Source organism: Macaca thibetana, chromosome 1 (assembly GCF_024542745.1).
Source record: "Macaca thibetana thibetana isolate TM-01 chromosome 1, ASM2454274v1, whole genome shotgun sequence".
Classification (NCBI taxonomy): domain Eukaryota; kingdom Metazoa; phylum Chordata; class Mammalia; order Primates; family Cercopithecidae; genus Macaca; species Macaca thibetana.
Window position 1 is genome coordinate 153,116,864 of NC_065578.1, and position 15,285 is coordinate 153,132,148.

General features: G+C 33.4%; 1 protein-coding gene across 5 annotated transcripts in view; it reads right to left on the bottom strand.

Moving 5' to 3' along the window:
* Window positions 1-15,285, bottom strand: part of SYT14 (synaptotagmin 14) — a 225,418-nt gene that overhangs the window by 157,429 nt on the left and 52,704 nt on the right. The window contains exon 1 of one of the 5 annotated variants that reach the window (XM_050781367.1): window positions 2,454-4,438. The exons of the other annotated variants lie outside the window; for them this stretch is intronic. The gene's annotated coding sequence lies outside the window, so the exon portion shown is untranslated. Of the gene's footprint in view, window positions 1-2,453; window positions 4,439-15,285 lie in introns of those variants that run through there. 5 annotated transcript variants of the gene reach the window in all.

A 15,285-nucleotide genomic window follows, 5' to 3' on the forward strand; every position in this document is an offset into this window, starting at 1 on the left:
AGGAGACTCATTTAAACCTGAGAGGCAGAGGTTGCAGTGAGCCAAGATCACACCACTGCACTCCAGCCTGGGTGATACAGTGAGACTCTGTCTCAAAAAAAAAAAAAAAAAAAAAAAAAAGAATTAGAAAAAAGTTATATTCCATGCACGGATATATTACTTAACAAAATTTATGAGAACACATATCATTATTTTTATCTCTAAAAGCTTCAATCGCTCTTTCTTAGTAAACTTTGTATTCCCTAATGTGGCATTCAAAGCTCCAGCCTCCCTTTTCAATACTATACTCCAGTCAAATGTTGTACTCATTGCCTCAGAATCTGCAATATTCAATACCACACTCCTTGTTTTTATTGATCCTCTTCCCTTGCCTAGAACAACCAACGCCTCTCTACTATATCCTACTCATTCACTCAACCAACTTATATATTTGGAGCACCAACCATATACCAGGCATTGTTATATAAACAGTTCCTGAGTTCCTTGAACAATCTGGTGAAGACAGATACAACACAGCGTAATAAAGGCAATATAGTGTAATAAAGGCTATGATTGGGAAAGAACAGGGACTATGAGAACACAGGAACACTTATTCCAGTGCTGAAAGATCAAGAAAGGTTTTCTGGAAGTTATGGACTCTATGATTATATTTTAAGAATTAATAAGAATTACTTCAGGCAGAAATAACATGTGCAAAAGCCCAGAGACAGAGGATCATGTTATATTCCAGAAACTGAATGAAATTCTGTTATGATAAGCTACTAGATTTTCAAGAGAATTTGGTCTCAAGCAAATATATGAAATCACCTAGAGAGGTTTTATACAGTGGGAAAAGACAAAAGACAGCTTCTCCAGTCCTTGGCAATCTCTCTTTCAACTTTTTTATTTGTCACTATATCAGTCATTTGAAGTTAAACAGGAGCTAAGTTTTTGTATCCTCCATGTCTTACAGATAATATTCAAGTATTAGCTGAGAATGATTCTAAGTTTCAAACACCCCTACAAAGATCCCTGTATAATCTACTCTTCCTCCTCCATCATTCAAGCAGCAACTAAAATGTTGTTTTCTCTAAGATTCTTAAATCAGAGAGCAATGGCAAATAGTATCTTAACTCATTTGTTAAAAATGAAGTCACCAATTGGTCAATGATGAGTGCTTTGATTTCCTTTTTCATTATTTATAAAAGTTAGGCATACGAGGTATAGAACTGAATAAGACATTATATCTTTTCAAAGCGGGGTCAATGGTGTTACAGTAGAAGACGAAGCAGAGTAACACTGTAAGGCAGGGGCAATGGAAGTGAGAGGAGGAGTGAGAGTAGGAGGCAGCAGGAATGGTAGGAGTGCTAGCTGGATACCAGGCTGGTGCTGAAGGACAGATCTTGCTCCTAGAACCAAGAAATTATAGCCAGACATTAGCCTTGCCTGTCTTGTCCTCAGGCTGAAGCACAGCCAGGGAAGAAAACTATTTTAATAAAAGAAGCTAAGGTATATGACATAAAAACAGTGGTATGTATCAAGCCTGAGATATGGAGTAAAAATGAAAACAGAATAATTAAAATCAACATTTCAGATAGCCAGGAAAATCAGAAGCAGAACATAATCTGTTATGAAGAGGCAAAAAAGAGCAGTATTTCAATATTACACTGTAATAACAAATATATATAGGAGTTCCTCTTTTAGTCCAGGCTCAAAACAATCAGACATTTAATGCCTTAAGTGGCTACACAAGATTAGATATCATGCAGACTGAAAATCTCCCATGTCTTGGAAAACTAAATGAAAGAGAAAATGTAGCTCATGTCACTTAAGAAAGCTAGTTATCGATAACAAAAATAGCAACAAAAACATATAGCATATACTATATACCACTCACTGTTTTAAGCATTTTATATATATTAACCCATTTAATCTTCACAAAGATCCTATTATCATCCCAATTGTAAATTGAGACAAAGAGATATTAAACTATGTGTACAGATAGTAAGTCAGGATTCAAACCCTGTCTGGCCCCAGTGTCTGCGTCTTAACTACTACTCATACTGCTTCTGTTTACCTTCTCTCCTCTTCTTGCCTCTTTCTACCCCTTGCCTCAATCCTTATTTCTATGTTCCTCTTTCATCTTTCTCTTGCCCATTTTAAAAATTCAACCTAGTAGGAGAGATCCACTATAAGCAAGTAAGTATAACATATAGTAAATAGTATAATAGAGATATGAATATAAATTATTACCAGAACACAAAGAACCAGTACCTGAGAAAGTCACAAAATGCTTTAGAAGAGATGACACTTGAATAGGGTATAAAAGATTAATAGAACCTCTATAAATAGTAAAAGTACATTTGAAATAGCATGGTTAAAGACACCTGGCATTTAATAAGACACCTGGTAAAATATACCTGGCATTCTATAAGCACTAATGGGCAATAATCACAGCTGTCATATTTATTTACCTCTGTATCTTCGAAGTACCTAGGACAGCACCACATAGCTGACATATAAACATCTGTGGACAAATGGATGGATGAATGAATGAATTAATAAATATATGTGTATTCAGGAAAGATCAAGAATATACCAGAGGAGCTGTAACTGGAGATGAAAGCAAGGTCCATATTGTCAAAGAACCTTGAATATCATCCAAAAATTTTGTATTTGGGGAGTAACATGATTACAAGTATGCCTTGTAGAACTATATTGGTTTAAAAAAAAAACAACAACTAGAAAACTGAAATATGGTAGCAAGTCAACAGTGGTAAAATATCTTCAGTTCTTTAAGTAGTAGCAGTGGTAACAGAGAAGGGTGAAATCTAGTCTTTATTCAAAGAAAATTGATAATGATCCACTTATGTAAATTTAGAGAGTAAGAAAGAAGAAGAGTTGAGGTTAATTCTAAAGTTTCTGCTTTGAGTGACCAGGTAAATGGTAATGCACTAACCAGAATGAAGAATATGAGAAGAAAGGCATTTGGATTAGAGCATGGGAGGAAAGAGGAAAATAGAAGGAGAATGATAGATGATTAGTTTAGTTTTTGACATGCTACATTGGAAATGCCAACAGAATATTTCACAGAGGGAAATATGAGTATGATGTTCTGGTAAAGGTCAGGTTAGTTAACAAAATTTGAAAATTTTCCCTCTTTTTTGTTCCTCTTATTCCACATGAAACACTTCACTCGCTAAATAAAACCAAGCTGGCAAATGCAGGTGCCAGGCTTTATTAATGGTAAATATATTATGTTACATATCTTTAGATAAATACATACTGTGGCATCAGACAAATTAAAAAAAAAAAAAAAAAAAAAAAAGCCGCTTGCTCCACTAGGAAAAGGTGAAATATGCCTGCTGTAAACATACTATTCACATAATTCCCTGACTGAATGCCTGTTTTTTACATTCATTAAAAATATTTTATCTATTTACAATTTTAAAACAGTAATATGGTCATAGACAAGAAATAAAATATCTTCTAATAAAAATATTTAAAATCTTCAAGCTCATTTTTCATCCTTAGCTGAGAACTAAACTAATATTTATTATTTCAAATATATTATAATGATACCAGAAGTTAGCCAGTAACAGTTCTGAGTATAAAACTCAGAACTGTACAGGTAAATCCCACCTGTACATAAAACTGCAATAGAAGACATACTGAAATTAAACTAAAGATATGAATACTGTAAACCATGCTTGTCCAACCCATGGCCTGCCGGCCTTATGCAGCCCAGGATGGCTTTGAATGCAGCCCAACACAAATTTGTAAACTTTGTTAAAATCTTATGAGTTTTTTTTTTTTTTTTTTTTTCTTTTTTTTTGAGACGGAGTCTCGCTCTGTCGCCCAAGCTGGAGTGCAGTAGCGCCATCTCGGCTCACTGCAAGCTCTGCCTCCCGGGTTTACGCCATTCTCCTGCCTCAGCCTCCCAAGTAGCTGGGACTACAGGCACCCGCCACCTCGCCCGGCTAGCTTTTTTTCGTATTTTTAGTAGAGACGGGGTTTCACCTTGTTAGCCAGGATGGTCTCGATCTCCTGACCTCGTGATCCGCCTGTCTCGGCCTCCCAAAGTGCTGGGATTACAGGCTTGAGCCACCGCGCCCGGCCGAGTTTTTTTTTACAATTTGTTTTTAGCTCATCAGCTATCGTTAGTGTATTTTATGTGTGGCCCAAGGAAGCCAAAAGATTCGACACCCCTGCTGTACACCATCAATTAAAAAATTACACAGATTTAGACCTCACTAATAAAAAATATATTCTCATTCATTATAGGAGTAGAATTTCCCCCTAAAATCTTTTTATACTATGAATCTGCTTACAAAGTCATTCTGCATAAGTATTTCTAAAAATATGGTTAATTTATCTATACATGAAGCTACCTTCTTTCAAGCATTCTAGGCCATCCACTGCAGGAAAATAAATCTATTTAAATACATATGCCTCTTAAGGAGGATCTTCAAAATCTCCATTTATGCCAGGTGTGGTGGCTTACGCCTGTAATCCCGGCACTTTGGGAGGCTGAGGCAGGTGGATCACCTGAGGTCAGAAGTTCAAGACCAGCCTGGCCAACATGGTAAAACCCCATTTCTACTAAAATTACAAAAATTAGCCAGGTGTGGTGGTGGGCACCTGTAATCCCAGCTACCGAGGAGGCTGAGGCAGGAGAATTGCTTGAACCCAGGAGGCGGAGGTTGCAGTGAGCCAAAATCGCGCCACTGCACTCCAGCCTGAGTGAGAGTGAGACTCCATCTCAAAAAGAAAAAAAAATTCTATTTAAAAGCACACAGTCAATAATTAGTTTAGGTTAATATTACACATCTGAAGAATTAAATTTGTTGAATATAGTCAATAACTCAAATTTCACTAATGCACTGTTTTCCCATCCAAATTTGCAAAGTTTTAATGTGGTAAACAACAAAACCAAGACCAACTAAAAACCTGAACAATATCAAACACTTAAAAAGTGCTTATTATTTAACAGGGACTATTTTAAGTGCTTTACAAGCATTATCTTACTTAATCCTCACTGCAACCGTATTTTACAGATATAGATACGGAGGTTCACAAAGAGTAAGTAAAATCTTCAAGATCTTAAAATTTTTATTCAGTGACACAATGTGGATTTGAACTTGGGCACACTGACTCCTGAACCCAAACTGTTAACTGCTAATCTCTTAGCTTCCCATTTGCCAGATATTGTTATAATTGCTTTCATTTTAAAATTTAATGCTGAAGACAATTTTTTGATAAGTACTATAATATTATCTTAGTTTTTAGATTAGTAAATTGAAGTCCAGAGAATAATTAAGTTGTCCAAGTTCACAAATCTATGAAGTGGTAGAACCTGGATTTGAACCTAGACATTTTGATTCCAGAATCCATGATCTTAAACACCAATACCGCTCCTTGTACGCCAACCTGCATATAAAAGATAAGAAAACGCTACGTGACCAAAGTAACATAGCTTACTATATATATTATGTGCAAATGTTTTATTTATAGCTTTTATATATGTTAAAAAATAGCAAGGAATTTCAGCTTCCTCAAAGTAAATACATGAATTTTAAAACTGGAATCGTAACTTTTTTCTATTCAAGTTACTATTCAAAATATTTTAGAATTTAGAATTAAGTTTAAAAACCAAAATACACAGTACATCCTTGTATGCCACATTTGAAAAGCTAATAAAACACATATGAATTAAAAAACTAAAGGTACTCTGTAAAAAATAAGCTTGATATTCATTAGTAGTGCTCAATAAAGAATATTAACTGCTCTCTGTGAGCTATATCATCCGCTATATGAATTACCTAAAGATCATACTGCAAAGTGAGAAGGGGCACTAGGTACAATATCTCACCAGAAAATGTAGAAAGTTTAGTCCTTTCAAGACTAATGATTATTTGTGTTATGTATACTGAACTGGCTCTGGCAGTTATCTTTATATTTAGAAATAAATGTATGTGTTTACAAAAAATAAACTTTAAAAATACCAATTTTTTTAAATTTTAAGCTTCAGTAACAGTGGTAAAATTCATTTTAATTTCTACAGATAAGTTGGTCATTAAAAAGATGATAAAATTACAATCTTACTAAAGTCAAAGCAAGAGCAAATACATTTCAACTTTGCAAGTATTGTAGATTTCACTTAAATTCTGCATCATATTTTGTTACAAAAGAACATTTTCTAGCTAAGAAAATTTTTTCTGAGAAAAATGCTAGGATATACATAAAAACAATTAAACATATGGGGGATATTTATCTACTAAACCAACACATTTTCAATTTTGATTTACTTGGACCACAATAATACTCTAAATAATACTTCTATCAAAACAAATTAATTATAACTTCTAATATAAATTTTGCAAGACTATTCTATTCATTATATCTTAAATGCAAAATTAAACAAAAAGTACCTCTGCTTCATCTAATTATTTTTTTTAAAAAGATAAAAAGCAACAACTTACAATTTGCATTATAAGGGATGTATTGCTGATTTGTCCTGCTGGGCATGAAACACTAATCCTCTAACTCCATGTCATGGATACCTTAATAATTCATTTAATAGATGCAATTCTATCTCTTGACCAAAATGTGAACTATCAAAGGCAACTTTCATTGAAAAAGATATATGTGTTTTACATTTAATTAGCTCTAAATATTTTCCCCATATTTTAATCAGAAAACTGCTATAATTTATTTTGCTCTGGGTTTGGACATAGAGAATTATTCATAATTCTAAGAGATAATTTAGGAAAACAGAAGGTTAATATGTTTCAGTTTCCTTTTATAATATTTCAATTAGTTCACAAATAAAATTTCCCTCAAATTTTTATATTACATTATAAATGACACAAAACTGGAAAGAATATATGTAAATCAAAAAAAGAATGTAGCAATGCTAGCTGTTAACCCCAGATTTTATAAAAACCAATCATTACAAAGAGCATTTACTGACAGAAGTAACACAATTCACTGGTGAGTAACTTAAAGGGACAACGGATGAAGGCATAGATGGCAGTGATGTGAAAAACTAAGATCTTAGGGAAAAAAATGCCCTCTAAGAGAAACAGTTACCTACCTGGTCAGGTTGATAAAAGACATGCCACTCAACTTGTTTCAGAGTTCAAGCCATGAATAGATTGAACCTGTATTTCCTCTAAGTACAATGCAATAAATTGAAAATTCATTTGAATATCACAACAAAAAACCCTAAATCAATCTTGAAGAAACTGGAAAAAACAGAAAACCCAAACACTTATCAAGTATGGAAAACCAAATATAAAGTATATTTAAACCACACACTTCTTACTTAATAATACTTAATGTACTTCATATATTTAAACCAAATCTTAATATAAAACTGTGTCAATCTCTGGCAGAGACTTTTCTTCAAGGACAGTCTTGATTGAGGCTTTAGAATTATGATTCCAATGAAGTTTAGACTAAGAAAAACTTATTTTCCTGGCAAATCTCTCTATAGCAAAGCATAGTCATTCTTTTGAACAACAAACTAGGGTTGACTATGTCAAATTTGTTCATTACCTATTCAATGTGTATGGATTCCTTTAAAATTACCTGAATAAGAAATGGCATGGGCAATATCTAAGGTCACCGCTTCCTCTCCTTTACTTTTTCAATGATTCTTTGTTCTTTCTTTTCAATAAGATCTTCATTGCTAAGCTACTATGAGTAAGATTTTGAATTCAACACCAGCCCCAAGGGAATATTCTGGTTAAAGCCAATCTGTGATTTCAACCACAGTTTTAGATGTGCTTATTTCAAGATTTAGTTCAAACCCATCAAAATTCTGGTAAATACAAAGCAGTTTCATTCAAATCTCTGAGAGAGACACCATCTTCCTCTTAAATTTTAATATTAGGACACCTGGTTCTCTTCTTGAAATGATCAAAACATTGTTCGCTCACTCAAAAACCATCTTTCCCCTTACTAAGCCTGATCCATTCTGAAGAGAAGTAGCTTTTCCTGAAAACACTGAAGGGTTCAATAGATTTGCTGTGTACGAACACATAAATAGGCAATCAAAGGTTCATCTAACCTTACCAGCATATCATGTTTTCTTATCCACTAAATAAATGAGTCCAGCATACTTTAGTGATGACAAGAGCTCAATATCAACATCATACTGTGTTCCCACCCGAATATAGCAACTGGAATGTTCTACTCACTTGCATTCTCAACGCATATAGAATAAAAAATGCGTAGCTCCATTTGCAAAGTGATACCATTCTACCTCTTTGTTGATATATCTGTATCAGATATAGTAAAAGCAAAAATATTTGAAATTTTAAAGAAAAACTACTCTAAAAGCTTTGCAAAGAAGATACGATCCTTTAAGTTTAGGTACTGATAGAGTTCTGAGTAACCTCTGAACAAGCATCGCAGTTTTGGAGCAGAATCATGTGAGAAACAGTTTGAGTCTTTGTCCTTAAAGATTGAAATATAAATTTTAAGTAATTAAAATAAAGTAGGACCTACTTTCAATAAGTAAGGTATTATAAAGTAAGAAGTAGTGTTACAAGGGTCACCAGCAACCAAATCAACATTAACTGAAGAAAGAATTTGTCAATCAAAAAGAGAAAAGATAAGCAATGAAATGATGAAATTAAGAGATGTAAAATTTGGTGGTATACCATGACACGTCTTTCAGTGGTATCCATTTTAGTTAGATATTTTGGGAGATATATAAACCCGTGTTACTTAATACCTTTACCAATGACCTGAATAAAGGAATTGAGAATATGTTCATTAATTTTGTAGAAGGTCCTAGGAATAGTAGGTAGGGCATGACTGCTAATTCGCTGAAAGAAATTAAGATACACTAAGGACCTCAATATATTAAAGAAATAACACATCAAAACAAAATGAAATTCAATATGGATAATTTCAAGGTTACTACTCCATTAGGAGCCAAACACTAATAAATGTTAATGAAAATGTTGGCTCAGCAAAACATGTCAGGAAAAAAATTAAAATAATATAATACAAGTCAAATAGAAATCAGCAGTATAATGTTTCTAACTGGTGAAAACTAATCATTCTATTATGCTATCTGATTCTGATGAAGCAATTATGGTCTCCAATTTCAAAGTAAAACTGAGAACATCTAGTAAAAATACATTTGAAGACTTTCACAATAAGGAAAAAAAATTTTAAAGCAGAAGAAAACAAACAGAAACAGCATTTGTTAAAAAAAAAAACTAAAAAATCATTTGTGAATAAAATTAATGTGGGAAAAATATTAAAACCAGTATTTGTAAGGATTTTTCCAATATTCAATGCATTTTAAAAGGGAAACTGTTTCCTAATCCTGCTAAAGAATATAATGCAATGGCTTAAAGAGAGCAAGTTAAGAAGCATTGCCAGCAAGTGACTGGTCAGCAAGCTGCTTTCCAGAACAATTTGATCTTTGATGAGTTCATCACAGTCTACTGTGTTATCCTCACTTTCAGAAGACCAAAAACTTGTCTTTTTTCAGGGCCTAGAGGGCCTATGTGAGGTAAAAAATGAATAGAGGTAAAGAATCTAGCATTTAGATCCTGTTACACAGTAGCCAAATAAACTAAAATGGCAGAGGATATATGAACAACTTAAAATTTACACCGGAGAAAACTCCATTAGAATAACAGAAATGTTAACAGAATGTCAAACCAGGACACACACATCTTCCTGGTATTAGAGTACCTGAAAAGCTGAAACAGTAATTAAAAGGTTTCTTGGCAGGCACAGAATGAAAACTAAAGGGAAGAAACTCTACCAGATACCAATAATTATTTTAAAAGTAGAATAATTAAAACCAGATGATATTGGCACAGGAATAGATAACATACCAAAAAGCCAGACATAGACACTTGCACACATAGATTCTGATGTATGACAAAGTTGGCTGCAGAGCAGTGGGTGAGTGGGGGATCATGTTTTCAATGCATTGTGTTTGGAAAATCAAGAATATAACGGAAAAATGAATTTACATACAAACCAATTCTAGATAGCTTATAGATCTAAGTGTGAAATGTGTTAGCCAATCAATATTGCAGAAAAAAATACAAATACTTTTCTTCATGATCCCAAGGCAAAGGATTTCTTACTAAACAAGACATAAAAATCATAAATCACAAGAGAATACTGATAAATTTTATTACATTAAAATTTAAAATTTCTGATCATCAAAAGATATCATATAATGACTAGGGAAGCCAAATAATATATTGTATGGAATAATGTATTTGCAACACATAATCAGGAGGAGAAGGCTCATATCTAAATATATTAAAAATGTGTAAAAACATTTTTTTTAAGACAGCACAAAAAAAAATGGGCAAAGTCCTGATCAGGGTTATCACGAAGGATAAAATAAAAATGGCCAATAAATGTATGAAAAGGTATTCAACTTTGTTATGTATCAGAAAACTTCAAATTACATCATAAAGCAATATCATTATTCCAGAATGGCCAAAATTTAGAACCTGTAATATGAAGTATTTGTGAGGAAGTGGCGCAATTGGAAATCTTTCAGACGATAAAAATCTGAGACTCAACAGTGGAGAAAAAAATTCATGGATATATACTCATACACTAGAAAATTATGTAGCCATAAAAATGAATGAATAATAGTTATATGCAAAAAACTGAAACTTGGAAACATGAGGTTAAGCAAAAGAAGCAAGGCAGAAGGGGCAAGATTCCAATATAAAGTTCAAAACAGGCAAAACTAATCTTTCAAGGATGTGTACTTAGGTGGTAAAACTTAAAGCAAGCAAAATTAATGTCCATAAAAGTAAGCAGAAAAGACATAATACTAAGGAAGAGTGCATGGGGGCTTTTGAAGAAATGGCAGCATTCTACTTCTCTACCTGGGTTCTAGTTACACAGGTGCTTGCTTTTAAATATTATTCTTCATTTTGTTTCAAAATTTAAAAAGAACTTAAAAAATGTATAGTTCTTATGGGCAGTTTATCTTGGTTATGGTGATACGTGGTGAATCATTCCAGTCTGCAAGAGCTGCTATCTGAATGACCCACTTACAATTTTGTCCCTCTCAGTCTAATCTTACCACAGTGTCCAGAATGAGCCCTTCAAAATATAAATCAGGACTGTCCTCTGGTCAAAACCTTCCAATGGCTCCTCATTTCCTGCATGATCTGGCTCTCTATGACTACTCTGACCTCATTTCCTACCACTTCCCTACTAGCTCATTCCACAGTCTGCCTTGATGTTTCTCAAGTATTAGCCAGGTTGTTTTTCCCTGGATGTTCCCCCTCTGCTTTGATGGCATTTTCCCAGATATTCACATAGCTGATTCTTTCACCTCCTTTGAGTCTTTGCTTAAACATAACCTTCTTAATGAGAACAACTCTGTCAACAATATTTAAAAGTGCAACCCATTAACACCCATACCTCACCTTTACCCTGGCTTATTTTTTGTATCTCTTATCTTCTAAAATACCAAATAATTTATTACTTTTTACATCAGTTGTTATCTGTCTTCCCGTACTAGCATGTATGCTTCAAAAAGGCAGGAAGCCAGCTGACTCTCAGATCTATGAAAATAAATGCTTATTTTTATTTGTCACTGATATTTGGGATAGATTGCTAGGCAATAATTATGAACATAAATGTAATTTAAAATGATGAATATAAATGTAAAATATAAATACTAAAACCCAAATCCAGAAATACATGGAGAAATACATCCAGACAGAGTTAGATTTATCCCCACTATGTAAAAATAATGTAACATTAGAAAATCAACTGATAGAATTCATCACACAAACAAGTTAAAGGAGTCAAGACACCCTTTCAACAGGGCAGAAAAAAAAAGTTATTAAGAAACCTCAACAGCAACCTATAATTTTAAAAAGAAAAAAATTAGTAAGTTTGAACTGGAAGGTAACTTACTTAGCCTGATAAAAGAAATCAGCCAAAATAATATAGCAAAAAAAATTCATGAGAATATATTACAATTCAAAAGTATTCACTTTAAAATCAGGAACACAGCAAAGCTGCTTGCTTTTTTTTTCAGCACTAAAGCAGAGGTTTTAGGTTGCCCTGGATTCAAAACAACATTCAATTTCTAGCCTCCATGAACCTCAGTGAAAACAAGAGTCCTTTATTATTCTAACAATAAAACTTCATTCTTAAGAGGTTAATGAAAAACATAATTCAGTCTTAAAATGTGTTTTTAATCACAAAAGGATGAAAACTATGAGGCACACAGAAACAAGTTTTAAAAAGAAGGCATCCCAGCACTTTGGGAGGCCCAGGTGGGTGGATCACGAGGTCAGGAGACCAAGATCGGCCTGGCCAAGATGATGAAACCCTGTCTCTACTAAAAAAACAAAAAATTAGCCTGGCGCGGTGGCGGACACCTGTAATCCCAGGTACTAGGGAGGCTGAGGCAGGAGAATCTCTGGAACTCAGAGGGCAGAGGTTGCAGTGAGCCAAGATCGCGCCACTGCACTCCAGCCTGGGTGACAGAGACTCTGCCTCAAGAAAAAAAAGAAAAGAAGGCATAAAATAGCCCTAAAGAAAGTAGGAGGACATAAAAACAGCAAAAAATTAAATTCAATAAAAGCAACAGAAGTATCTAAGAACATTTTCTTAGATTGTGTGTGTGTGTGTGTGTGTGTGTATGTGCGTATGTATGTGTGTATGCACACACATGAGGACGGAGGACTAAAATAAGATGAACATACTTTGGCAAGTCTAATAAAAATTACAACAAAAGTAATTCAAGGCTTACTCTGCATCATGCACTATCCCACGTATTTTACACGTATAATTTCATTCAAGTTTCACAACAACTCTACTACCCTTGCAGAAAAGGAAACCAAAACATGTGATGAAATAGTCCAAATTCACAAAACCATTAAGTGGCAGAGTCATGATTCAACTGTCTGGACTAATACAATACTTACAAATATAGAATACCGTACATGAAAATAGGGAGATAACCATAAATATATACGTATACAATTTTAAAGCAAATACTTGACATACCACGTAAAAAATGTATTTGTATACATTTGCAAATATCTGTAAAATAAAAATAAAATCAAAACTTTAAAAACATTTTTATTAATACATAATTTTTGCACATATTCATGGGGTACATCTGGTATTTTGTTACAAGAATAGAATGACCAACTTGGAGTACTTCAAGGTATCCATCACCTCCAGTATTTATTATTTCCATGTGTTGGAAACATTTCAAGTCCTCTCTTCTAGATTTTGAAATACACAATATATTGTTGTTACCTAGTCGCCCTGCTCTGCTACTGAACATTAGAACTTATTCCTTCTATTTAACTATGTTCATATGCATTAATCAACCTCTTATTCCCCTATCCTTACCACACACACCATTCTGAGCCTCTGATATTTACTATTCTACTCTCTACCTCTATAAGATCCACTTTTTTAGCTCCCACATATGAGTGAGTACATGCAATGTCTTTCTGTGCCTGGCTTATTTCATTTACCATAATGACCTCTAGTTCCTTTCACGTTGCTGCAAATGACAAGGTTTCACTCTTTTTATGGCTGAATAGTATTCCACTGTGTAAATTTACCACATTTTCTTATCAATTCATCTGAAAATGGACACTTACATTGATTTCATATCTGTGCTATTGTCAATAGTGCTGCAAGAAACTATGGATGCAGGTATCCCACTGATAAAAACTAATTTCTTCCCCCTTAGATAAATACCTAGTAGAAGGATTTCTGGATTGTATGGTAGTTCTATTTTTACTTTTTTGAGATATCTCCATACCGTTTCCCATAGTGGCTGTACTAATTTACATTCCCTCCAACCGTGTATAAGAATTCCCATTTTTCTGCATCCTTGACAACATCTGTCATTTTTAATCTTTTTGATAATAGCCATTTTAACTGGTGTAAGATGATATCTCATTGTCGCTTTGGTTTGCATTTCCTTAATGATCAGTGATATCAAACTGTCTTTTCAGAAATGTCTATTCATCTCCTTTGCCCACTTTTTAATAGGATTATTTATTTTTCTACCACTGAGTTTCTTGTAAATTCTGAATATAAGTTCCTTGTCAGATAAAGTCTGCTAATATTTTATATTTTCTCCCATTCAACATGTTGTCTTTTTGCTCTGTTGTTTCCTTTGCTGTGCAGAAGCTTTTTAGCTTAATATAGTTCCATTTGTCTATTTTGGGGGTTTTAGCTTGTGCTTTTGAGGTCTTAGCCATAAAATCTTGCCTAAACCAATGTCCTGAAGTGTTTCTCCTTTTTTCTTTTAGTAGTTTTATAGTTTCAGGTCTTACGTTTAAGCCTTCAATCAGTCTTGAGTTCATGTATGTATATGGTGAGAGATAGGAATACTGTTTCATTTTTCTGCATATGAATACCCAGATTTTCCAACACCATTTATTGAAGAGGCTATTCTTTCCACAAAATATGTTCTTGGGGCTTTTGTCAAAATCAGTTGGATATAAATATGTAGATTTATTTCTGGGTTCTCTATTCTATTCCATTGGTTTATAAGTCTGCTTTAATATCAACATCATGCTGTTTTGGTTACTACGGCCTTGTATTTTGAAGTCAGAGAGTATGCTGCGTCCAGCTTTATCCTTTTTGCTCAGGATTGTTTTGGCTATTTGGGCTATTTTTTTAGTTCTATACAAATTTTAGAGTTGTTTTCTCTATTTCTGTTAAAAATGACACGGATATTCTGACAGGGATTGCACTGAATGTGTAGACTGCTTTGTGTAATATGGTCATTTTAATATACTAACTCTTCCAATCCATGAGTAGGGGATGGCTTTCCATTTGTTTGGGTCCTCTTCAATTTCTTTTATCAGTGTTTCACAGTTTTCCTCATAGACGTCTTTCACCTTCATGGCTAACTTTATTATTTTATTTTGTTTTCCATACCTGTGGTAAAAGTGATTGCCTTCTTGGCCTTTTTCAGCTACTCATTACTGGTGTATAGAAATGCTATATAAAATTAAACAAAAAAAATCCTAGAAATAAAAATGATTAATACTTTTTTCCTATGTACAAATATGAGAACTCTGTCTTAAAAACAATCAAAATTCAAAGTTAAAAAAGAGGGCAAAATTTAACATATGGTTTTAAAAATTACTCAAAAAAGCCTTTAATTTTTTAAATAAAGAGCATTAATAAATCTTCAAGAATAATTTCCATGGAATCGTCACTAAAGAGGAATGTTTATTTCTTAAAAGTTAAATCACTCTTAAAATTGAAAAAATATCCAACTTCAGAGTAATAAAGCCATTT